Source organism: Triticum dicoccoides, chromosome 5B, assembly GCF_002162155.2.
Source record: "Triticum dicoccoides isolate Atlit2015 ecotype Zavitan chromosome 5B, WEW_v2.0, whole genome shotgun sequence".
In the NCBI taxonomy this organism is placed as follows: Eukaryota; Viridiplantae; Streptophyta; class Magnoliopsida; order Poales; family Poaceae; genus Triticum; species Triticum dicoccoides.
In genome coordinates, this window is record NC_041389.1 from 359,688,651 (window position 1) to 359,698,767 (window position 10,117).

Here is a 10,117-nt window from a genome sequence, read left to right on the forward strand (position 1 = left end):
GGCGTGGCGTCGTTCCAGGCCATCCAGACGAGGAGGGGAGGGGCAGGCAGGCAGGCGAGCTGGTGGCGTGGCGCGGTGGCGCGCGCGCGCGCCGGGCACACTCCCCTCCCTCTGTCGAGGACGAAGACGACAGAGGAGGGAGGCGGGCTGGGCCGCCTGCTGGCTGGGCCGGCCAGCTGCTGCTGGGCTGCACAGGGAGGAGCCCCAGGTAAGCTTCTCCTTTTATTTATTTCTGTTGTCTAATTTCTGACATTTGTTTTGATTTAAAAAAAAATATTAAATCATTTTATAACCTTATGCCAATTTTTCCAGGAGCTAGATATATTATTCCAGAGCTCCCCAGCAGGTGGCATAATTTTTGGACATATATTAATATATATAACTAATATATTTCCAATGCAAATATTTATGCATTAATTCCAAATGCCCAAAATAAATACCTATGAGCTCTTAAAAATATTGGTTTGATTTTTATCTCTGTCCAATATTTTCAGAGAGCAACATGAGCATTTTCTTGGACCCTTTTGGAGAAATTTTTATTTGGGTCATTTTCAAAAATGATTCTGAGGGTTTCACAAATCCCCATTTCAAGTTTCTGATGAAAGAGTAAACATGATGCAACACTCTAATGCATGACTAGCTAGGGTGTGACAACTCACCCCCACTCAAAAGAATCTCGTCCCGAGATTTGGGTTCCTCCGGGAAGAAGGCGGGATACTTGAGTCGAAGACGATCCTCCCTTTCCCAAGTTGCTTCATCCTCAGAATGGTGCGACCATTGTACTTTGAGAAACTTGATGTTATGACGTCGGGTGGTACGTTCGGCCTGATCGAGGATACGAATGGGGTACTCTCGATATGTAAGATTTTCTTGGAGATCAAGCGTTTCGTGGTCCACTCCACGGATAGGATCCGAGAAGCAACGCCTGAGTTGAGAAACGTGGAAGACATCGTGGACTCTGGAGAGGTGTGGAGGTAGTTCCAACTGGTAGGCAACTTCTCCTCGTTTGGCGAGAATGCGAAAAGGTCCAATGTAACGAGGAGCCAATTTGCCCTTAATACCGAAACGATGGGTTCCCTTCAGAGGGGTGACCCGAAGATAAGCCTTCTCGTCAACCTCGAAAGTCATAGCCTTATGTTTTCGGTCATATTGACTCTTTTGACGAGATTGGGCTGTTTTCAACTTTTCACGAACGATGCGAACTTGTTCTTCTGCTTCCTGAATCATATCCGGGCCAAAGAATTGTCTTTCCCCGGTCTCTGACCAGTTAAGGGGTGTTCGACACCGTCGTCCATAGAGAACTTCAAAAGGGGCTTTACCCAAGCTAGATTCATAGCTGTTGTTGTAAGCGAATTCGGCAAATGGAAGGCACTTCTCCCAGTCCATTCCGAATGAGATAACAGAGGCTCGAAGCATGTCTTCTAGAATCTGGTTGACGCATTCCACTTGACCACTCGACTGAGGGTGGAAGGCGGTGCTAAAGGAGAGACGGGTTCCCATAGCATTTTGGAAGCTTTCCCAAAATCGAGAGGTGAAAAGACTTCCTCGATCCGAGTTAATTTCCAAAGGGACACCATGGAGGGACACTATTCGGGAGATGTATAAGTCTGCCAGCTGACTAGCGGTTATACTATCACGAACAGGTAAGAAATGGGCTATTTTGGAGAGACGATCGACAACGACGAAAATAGCATTATTCCCTCTCTTGGTCCTTGGAAAACCGGTAATGAAATCCATACCAATTTTATCCCATTTCCATTCAGGAATAGCTAAGGGTTGAAGGGTGCCAGCAGGCCGTTGGTGCTCTGCTTTTACACGACGACAGACGTCGCAATTTGCAATATACTGAGCAATCTCTCTCTTCATCCTAGTCCACCAGAACCTCTGGCGTAGGTCCTGATACATCTTAGTACTACCGGGATGAATGGTGAGAGGAGATTCATGAGCCTCCTTAAGGATCAACTACCGTAGATGCTGGTTCTTGGGAACCACTAGACGGTTCTCAAAGTACACGACACCATGATCATTTGTGGAGAAACAACTAGCACCTCCGCTAGCAATGTTCTCTTTGATTTTAGATATTCCCTTATCTCGCTTTTGGGCAGCGATGATTTGATCCGTAAGAGTAGGTTTTGCTACCAAAGTGGAAAGAAAACCTTGAGGAACAATGTGAAGGTTAAGCTTCCGAAATTCCTCATGGAGAAGCGGTTGACTTTGTTGTAACATCAGGTTGTTACAATAAGATTTACGACTTAGCGCATCAGCCATGACGTTGGCTTTCCCTGGGGTGTAGGTTATTCCTAAATCGAAGTCTGTGATCAACTCAACCCAACGTCTTTGCCTGAGATTCAAATCCGGTTGGGTGAAAATGTACTTCAGACTTTGGTGATCAGTGAATATTTCGCAACGATTACCGAGGAGGTAATGTCGCCAGGTCTTAAGTGCATAGACTACGGCTGCAAGCTCTAGATCATGAGTAGGATAATTCTCCTCATGTGGGTGCAATTGCCGTGAAGCGTAGGCAATTACGTGTCGATCTTGCATGAGAATGCAACCGAGTCCTTGTCGCGAGGCGTCGCAGTAGATAACAAAGTCCTTGGAGAAGTCTGGCGGTACCAGTATGGGAGCAGAGGTCAGGCGTCTTTTCAGTTCCTGAAAGCTGTGCTCACATTGTGGAGTCCATTCGAACTTCTTATCTTTCTTGAGGAGTTCGGTTAGAGGTTTGGCAACTTTGGAGAAGTTCTCGACAAAGCGACAACAATAGCTCGCTAAGCCCAGAAAACTCCGAACTTGCTTGACCGATTCAGGTGGAGTCCAATTAAGGACGGCTTGAACTCGCTCAGGGTTAACAGCAATACCTTTACCAGATATTACATGACCCAGATAGGTCACTTCTGACAACCAGAATTCACATTTAGAAAATTTGGCATAAAGGCGATGCTCTTGAAGTTTCTTCAACACTAGCCTTAAATGCTCGGCATGTTCTTCCTCGTTCTTGGAGTAGATGAGTATATCATCGAGGTAAACCACGACGAATTTATCCAAATACTCCATGAAGATTGAGTTCATTAACCGAGAGAAGGTGGCTGGAGCGTTGGTTAAACCAAAGGACATGACGGTGTACTCGTATTGGCCATAATGAGTAACAAAGGCCGTTTTAGGAATGTCCCCGTTTCTAATTTTTATTTGATGGTAGCCCAACCTCAAATCCATCTTGGAGAAGACTGAGGATCCAGCGAGCTGATCATACAGGTCGTTGATCCTGGGAAGCGGATATTTGTTCTTGATTGTGACCAAATTGAGAGGTCGGTAATCTACAACCATCCGGTCCATACCATCCTTCTTCTTGACGAATAGGACGGGGCAAGCCCACGGAGATGAACTAGGTCGGATGAAACCCTTTTTCAAGGACTCATCGAGTTGTTTCTTAAGCTCGGCTAGTTCTAGGGGTGCCATCTTATAAGGTCTTCTAGCAATCGGAACGGTTCCTGGAATGAGGTCTATTACGAACTCAACATCCCTGTCAGCTGGAACACCTGGCAATTCCTCTGGGAAGACATCCGGGAAGTCACGGACTATCGGAACGTCCTCAAGATCTGGCAAAGGGCTGGCGTTAAGAGAATATAATTGTCGCTTGGCTATTCGGGTTATGACATTGACTATCTTCCCCGAAGGATGGGTGAGTTAAACAGTCCTAGAGAAGCAATCAATTTGGGCATGATGAGCCGACATCCAGTCCATACCCAGAATGATATTAATATCAGAAGATTTAAGGGCTATCAAAGACGCGAGGAAAACAAGTCTGTCGACTTGGATTTCATTTCCATGGCTTACTCTAGAATTTTGCCATTTGTATCCCGGAGTTTGAATTACCATAGCGGTTGGCATATCACCGAATGCGACGTTATGCAGACGAGCATAATTTTCGGATATAAAAGAATGAGAGGCTCCTGTATCGAAAAGAACAGATGCCGGGTGGCAATTAACAAGAAGCGTACCGAGAACGACGTTGGGATCCTCTTGAGCTTCTTCGGCAGAGATACAGTTGACATGGCCACGTGAGGCGGTGACCGGCTTGGCGTGGAATACTTTTCCTGTCGGCTTGCCACGGCCAACAGCTTTAGCAGACTGGTTGGTGTTGGTCTGGGGACACTCACACATATAGTGGCCAGATTCCCCACACTTGAAACAAGTCACGGAACTGGTACGTGGAGGAGCATTGTTGGTTGGACCCCCATAGGGCTTAGCCGGTGCAGACTGTTGAACAGGGCGAGGCGCCTGGAAAGATGGCCTCGGTGTGAACCTGGGTGGCAGGGCGGTGTTGGGTACCCACACGCGGCGCTTCTGAGGACCAGCACCGGATGAGGAACCCATGTCACGGCCATGCTTGCGTGTTGCGTCATAGTCAGTCTGACCAGTTTCAGCACTGATGGCTTTGTTGACAAGTTTCTGAAAAGATGTGCACTCATGCAGACGGAGGTCGCGGCGAAGCTCAGGACTAAGGCCCTTACGGAACCTTGCTTGCTTCTTGGCATCAGTAGACACTTCCTCAGTTGCATATCGTGCGAGATTACCAAACTCCCTGCTGTAAGCATCCACAGAGAGTCGGCCTTGGGTGAAATTGCAAAATTCCTCACGTTTACGGTCCATGAGACCCTCCGGAATGTGATGTTCACGGAAAGCCTCGCTGAATTCAGCCCAAGTTGTGACATGGCCCGCTGGGCGCATAGCTCCATGATTCTCCCACCATAGACTGGCGGGGCCTTCAAGATGATATGCAGCAAAGGTGACCTTGTCAGCCTCCGCTACCAGCACGGAACGTAGTTTGTGAGAGATACTGCGAAGCCAGTCATCAGCGTCGAGAGGCTCGACGGAGTGGTGGAACGTGGGTGGATGTAATTTGATAAAATCACTGAGTGACACCACGTTAGTCCTCTGATGGTGTGCTGTGTTCTGTTCAATACGCTCCAACAAACGGTTGGTCTCCCGCTTGTTTCTCTCAGCTTCCATCATAACCTCGGCTAGGGAAGGAGGATGAGGCAGATTTGCATCCCTGACTTCACTGCCTTCGGCCTGCTCTTGAGGAGCAGGGTTGGTGCACGTGTTGACCATCCTAGGTAAACAAGACAATGATTTAGTCAGGATGATAAAATTCCGACATAGGATATAAAATGTAAGGAATAACTCGAAATGCAAGATGATCATCCGTATGACATGGTAAATACAGAAACTGCTTCTTTATTCCATCGTCATACACACCATACAGGGTTTAGTACAAGACCAAACAAAGTACTATTACGGTGAAAAGAGGATTACATCTCATCGGAGGCATCCCAAGCTCCTATACATTATTTTTCTACATCTCCGGAAAGAGTACAAACTAGGTCATATCCCACGAGTCACGCGGGACGATAGACGACACAGTTAGTGCGATCTAGTGATACTACCACTAACTCAGACCGATCCGTAGTAGTCCTCGTAGAAGTCACCTCCATAGCCTGGAAGCTCAACATGATCATCCGGAAACAGACGATCTCGCGGAGCTTGTGGACCATAGGGGCTAGGATGAGGTCTTGGACCAACAGACGGTGGCCTGCGGGGACCACGAGGTGGGGTGATGCCTCCTACATCACGCCAACCCATCACGTCTGGCAGAGCAGATCTCACAGGATAGAGATCGCGCATATCTGAATATCCAGCTTGCACCGCCGGTGCGAACCGAGTCAATGTGGCCCAGTGGTCAGCACGGGTTTTGAAGAGCTCTAACCTTAAGGCCCGATTTTCACGGTCCTTATCCTCGAGCATCTCAGCAGTGGTGCGAGTCCGTGAATCCTCCTGAGTGGGGTCAGCATAGATAGCCTGGAGATACCCTTGTGCTCCTGGAAGTGATCCTGGCATATACCGGAAATCAGAGTCCCAAAATAGACCAGACCTGACTCGCATGATGGTCATCATAGAGTAGGCGGCGTCCTGCACAGCCATCTCAATAGTAACCCCGAGTCCATAGGAGCAATGAAGGGGCTCGGTGGACCCAGGATAAGATGGAAATATCCTGACAGTGCAGAGATACTGGCTTTGATTGAAGTCCCGAAATTGCTCTTCGACCGTGTACTCAGGATACCAACGGTATCCAGCCTCATTCATTACCCTGACCAACATGGCAGTATGGCCGGGTACATCTAGGCATCGAGTCAGGCGAACCACTTGATTGAGGTCGCGAGTGGCCATCTGAAAGCATAATCATAATGCAAAGGCATTAGAATTTCTAGCAAAATTTCGGCAGCATAACAGCTGTAAATGCTCAAGAAGGATTTTGAGACATTTGACAAAGGATTACATACACACTCAACATCATCATATCAAGTTCTGAGTCCATCCTAGCAACATAATGTGATAATAGAATTGAACTGGGCTTGTATCCATCAAACCTATAAGGTACTACTGATTAGTAACACGTGATCCTGATAGAGAGAATAGATCCTAATTCCTTAACCCCCGGTGGAAGAATAGACTGACTCAGATCAGAATGTCATAAGGTAAAGGAGTAAAAAGAGCCTTACGTTCCTTCCCACAATCAATTCCCTTACATAACTAAAGAACTTCTAGACTCAACATCGACCAGTTTGGCTTGGAGAACCTACAGGCAGTCCGGCTCTGATGCCAACGCTGTCAGGACCCTGACTCGATGTCACATCGATCTAGCCGGTAACACCTCATATCACTTTGCGGCCTCACGCACGGTATCCCCACGGGTGTCGCCTTACCTTTGCCCGGGACCGTTAGCGCCTTTTGGCTCACGTATATGATAGTGTCGCTAGCATCCATATGATAAGGAGCCCGGGCTGACATGACTAGTCGTAAACCCAAAGTGGCACAGACTTACAGGGACAGGCATCCATGACCCAGCTTCGAACGTGTCGGTCATCAGCAAGTGGGTCCGGGCTGTAGCACTGGGCTAGCAGGACTCCGGTAAACCGGGCTGTAGCGGGCTAACAGGACTCCGGTACTCAATGCGTGACATTTCCCCGAAGGGACAGACACAGGAACGAAGAAGGACACATGCCGGCCAGCCTAAGTGTTCCAGAGCAGTAGAAAGCTACCATGGCTCAGCGGTAACACTAGGAGACATTTCCCGGTAAGAGAGGCTACTAAAGATAAACAACTAGATAGTCAGATCCCACACATACCAAGCATTTCAATCATACACACAATATGCTCGATATGTGCAAATACAACGAAGCATCACAACATGACTCTACGACACAAGTACTTTATTTAAGGCTCAGGGAGCCATACATAACATACACAAAGGAACGGGTCTCACGACCCAGCATTCAAGTCATACAGTCATGCAAACCAGCAGCGGAAGTAACTTGTCTGAGTACAGACAACTAGTAAAATAAAAGAGGCTTGGAAAGCCTAGCTATACTACATGGTCCTTCACAAGCTCAGGGTCACCACCTGGGCCTTTAGCCTACTCGTTGATGTCAACGTGTACATAGAACCCATTAGAAGGGGTTGCAGCGTCTTTTGAAAAAATGTAAATTATAGCAACATGAGTACAAAGGTACTCAGCAAGACTTACATCAGATCCTACATGCATGCATATTATCAAGAAGGGTTGGTGGAGTTATTGCAGCAAGCCAGCTTTGACTCTTGGCTAGACTATCCTACGATACTTCAACTTGAAATGGTTTTGCGCACACGAGTCCACTACTCACCACTTCAATACACTACCGAGGATCCGCCTCCGTCTTCCTACGGAAGAGCCATCCTCGGCACTCACACTTATCTTGAGGCTTTTAGTAGTTTCCATTTACTTGTCTATGAACTGTATAGGCAACCAAGTAGTCCTTTACCGCGGACGCGGCTATTCGAATAGATTATGATAACCCTGCAGGGGTGTACTTCTTCATACATGTTTCCACCACTTAGTGTCTGCACACGACATGTGCTCGACAGACTTCAAGCGAAAGCCGACGTGGGTGTAGACCACGACCTACCTAAACACTTAAGCCTCTAGTCCAGGTTTATCGCCTATTCAGGTTCCATCCGCAGGGAGTCCGGCCGAGGTTTCCCATACGGCCCCGAACGATGTGAACAGGGTTCCCGAGATACCTAACGGGTATTCGGTACACCGTGCCACGTACCTACCGCATCACAGCCCACCCCTACGGCCAGCGCTGTCCACGGCCTCCAGTAGGCTACAAACACCAGAAACTACTTGCAACTCCTGGACAGAGAGCTAGGGTGAATAAGAAGTCGAGCGGGGTCATATTTCAGGGCCCAATGCATGGTAGTAGCTGTATCGTAAATCACACATACAGATCTCAGTGCTTAAGGTCGGCTTCAATGAAACAACCCACCATGTACTCCTACATGGCCTCTCATCGATACCTTTACCAAATCGTGTTCACCACACCACTCTCATTACCGACATAATCATTTCACTCTAGCCCATCACCCAGATGAACCAGACCTGACACGACTCTAAGCATAGCAGGCATAGCAAGGTAGGAACAACACATACATATGGCTCAATCAACTCCTACACATGCTAGTGGGTTTCATCTAGTTACTGTGGCAATGACAGGTCATGCAGAGGAAATGGGTTCAACTACCGTAGCACACAGCAGTTTGAAACGCGTTGTCTTAATGCAGTAAAAGAGAGCAGGAGCGAGAACATGGGATTGTATCGATATGATCAAATGGTTGGTTGCTTGCCTGATGGTTCGATGCACTGATACGGTTCTTCGTTAGGGTAATCACGGTACTCCTCGGAGGCAGAACCTATCGCAAAGGACACCGACACACAACCATCACCAAACAATGTGCAACAATATGATGCATGCATGAAACATGGCAATATGAGTGTGTTGGGCTAATGCAACTAAAACCAGAAGGGTTTGAACCAATTTGAATCAAAGATTCAAATTTCAAACTCAAACATGGCCTGTTAAAGTGCTTTTCCTTGTTCTGCATTAAACATAAATTTAACTTGTTTGATCATGCATGAAAATAGTACAGATGGATAGATTGGATTTTTCTGATCATTTTTCATATATAATTTGTCTGATTTGGAGTTACAGAATAAAAGTTATGAATTTTTGAAGTTTAAATAATATTCTGGAATTTCCTGATTTAATTAAATCCAGAAATATATATATTGCGCCAGCATGACGTCAGCATGACGTCAGCGGTCAACTGCGGCTGGCTGGGGTCAAACCTGACGTGTGGGGTCCACACGTCAGTGATAGGGGGGTTTAACAGGGTTAATTTAATCCTAATTAAGGGTTAGTGGCGCTGGGGCCCACTGGTCAGTGTCAGGGGGGTTAACTAACAGTGATTAGCGCTAATCTAACCACCTGGCCGACGGGGCCCACGCGTCAGTGACTCTGGGGGGGTCAAACCCCAGGTCAAACAGGTCAAACCCGCCGGCGGTTAGTCGCCGGCGAGGTCCGCGGCGTACAAGTGCCTCGGGTTTCCTCTGTGGTGCTCCAAACGGCGTGCGGCTAGGTGCGTTGGAAAGCCAGCTCGATGGCGCGTCGGGCGGTGGCCATGGCTGGGCCTGGGGTGGCCGGAGTCGACGGCGGCGAGCTCGGCTGCGGCCGCCGGGGTTCGGTCGTGCACGGAAACGGGGTTGGAGCTCGAAGGCGAGCGAGGCAAGGCGCTAGGGATGCTCTACGGGGCCTTACGAACTGGTTGGACTCGCCGGGGTGACCAAATGGTCACCGGAGCTGCGTCGACGGCGAGCTCGGCGACGGCGGAGGTTCGGCCGTGGTGGGGAACGGGGTTACGGCGCGGGAACGAGGGGGAAAAGAGGGGGAAACAGTGGCGGAGCTCACCACGGTTGCAGTGGGCGTCGAAGCGGGCTCGGGGACGCGCTGGAGACGGCGAATCGACGGCGATGGTGGTCGGAGCCCGAGGAGGAAGACGATGGTGACGGCGGCTCCACAGGGCGTCCGGCGTCTTGTGGCTTGACGGGGAGCTTCAGGGCGAGGGGGCGGAGCTCCTGCGCGAGTCGGGAAGGCGAGGGGAGGCCGGTAGCGGCTGCTATGGCGAACGGCGGCGATGGTTGCGTTCGGACACGGGAGAGAGAGAGCGAGGGAGAGGAGAG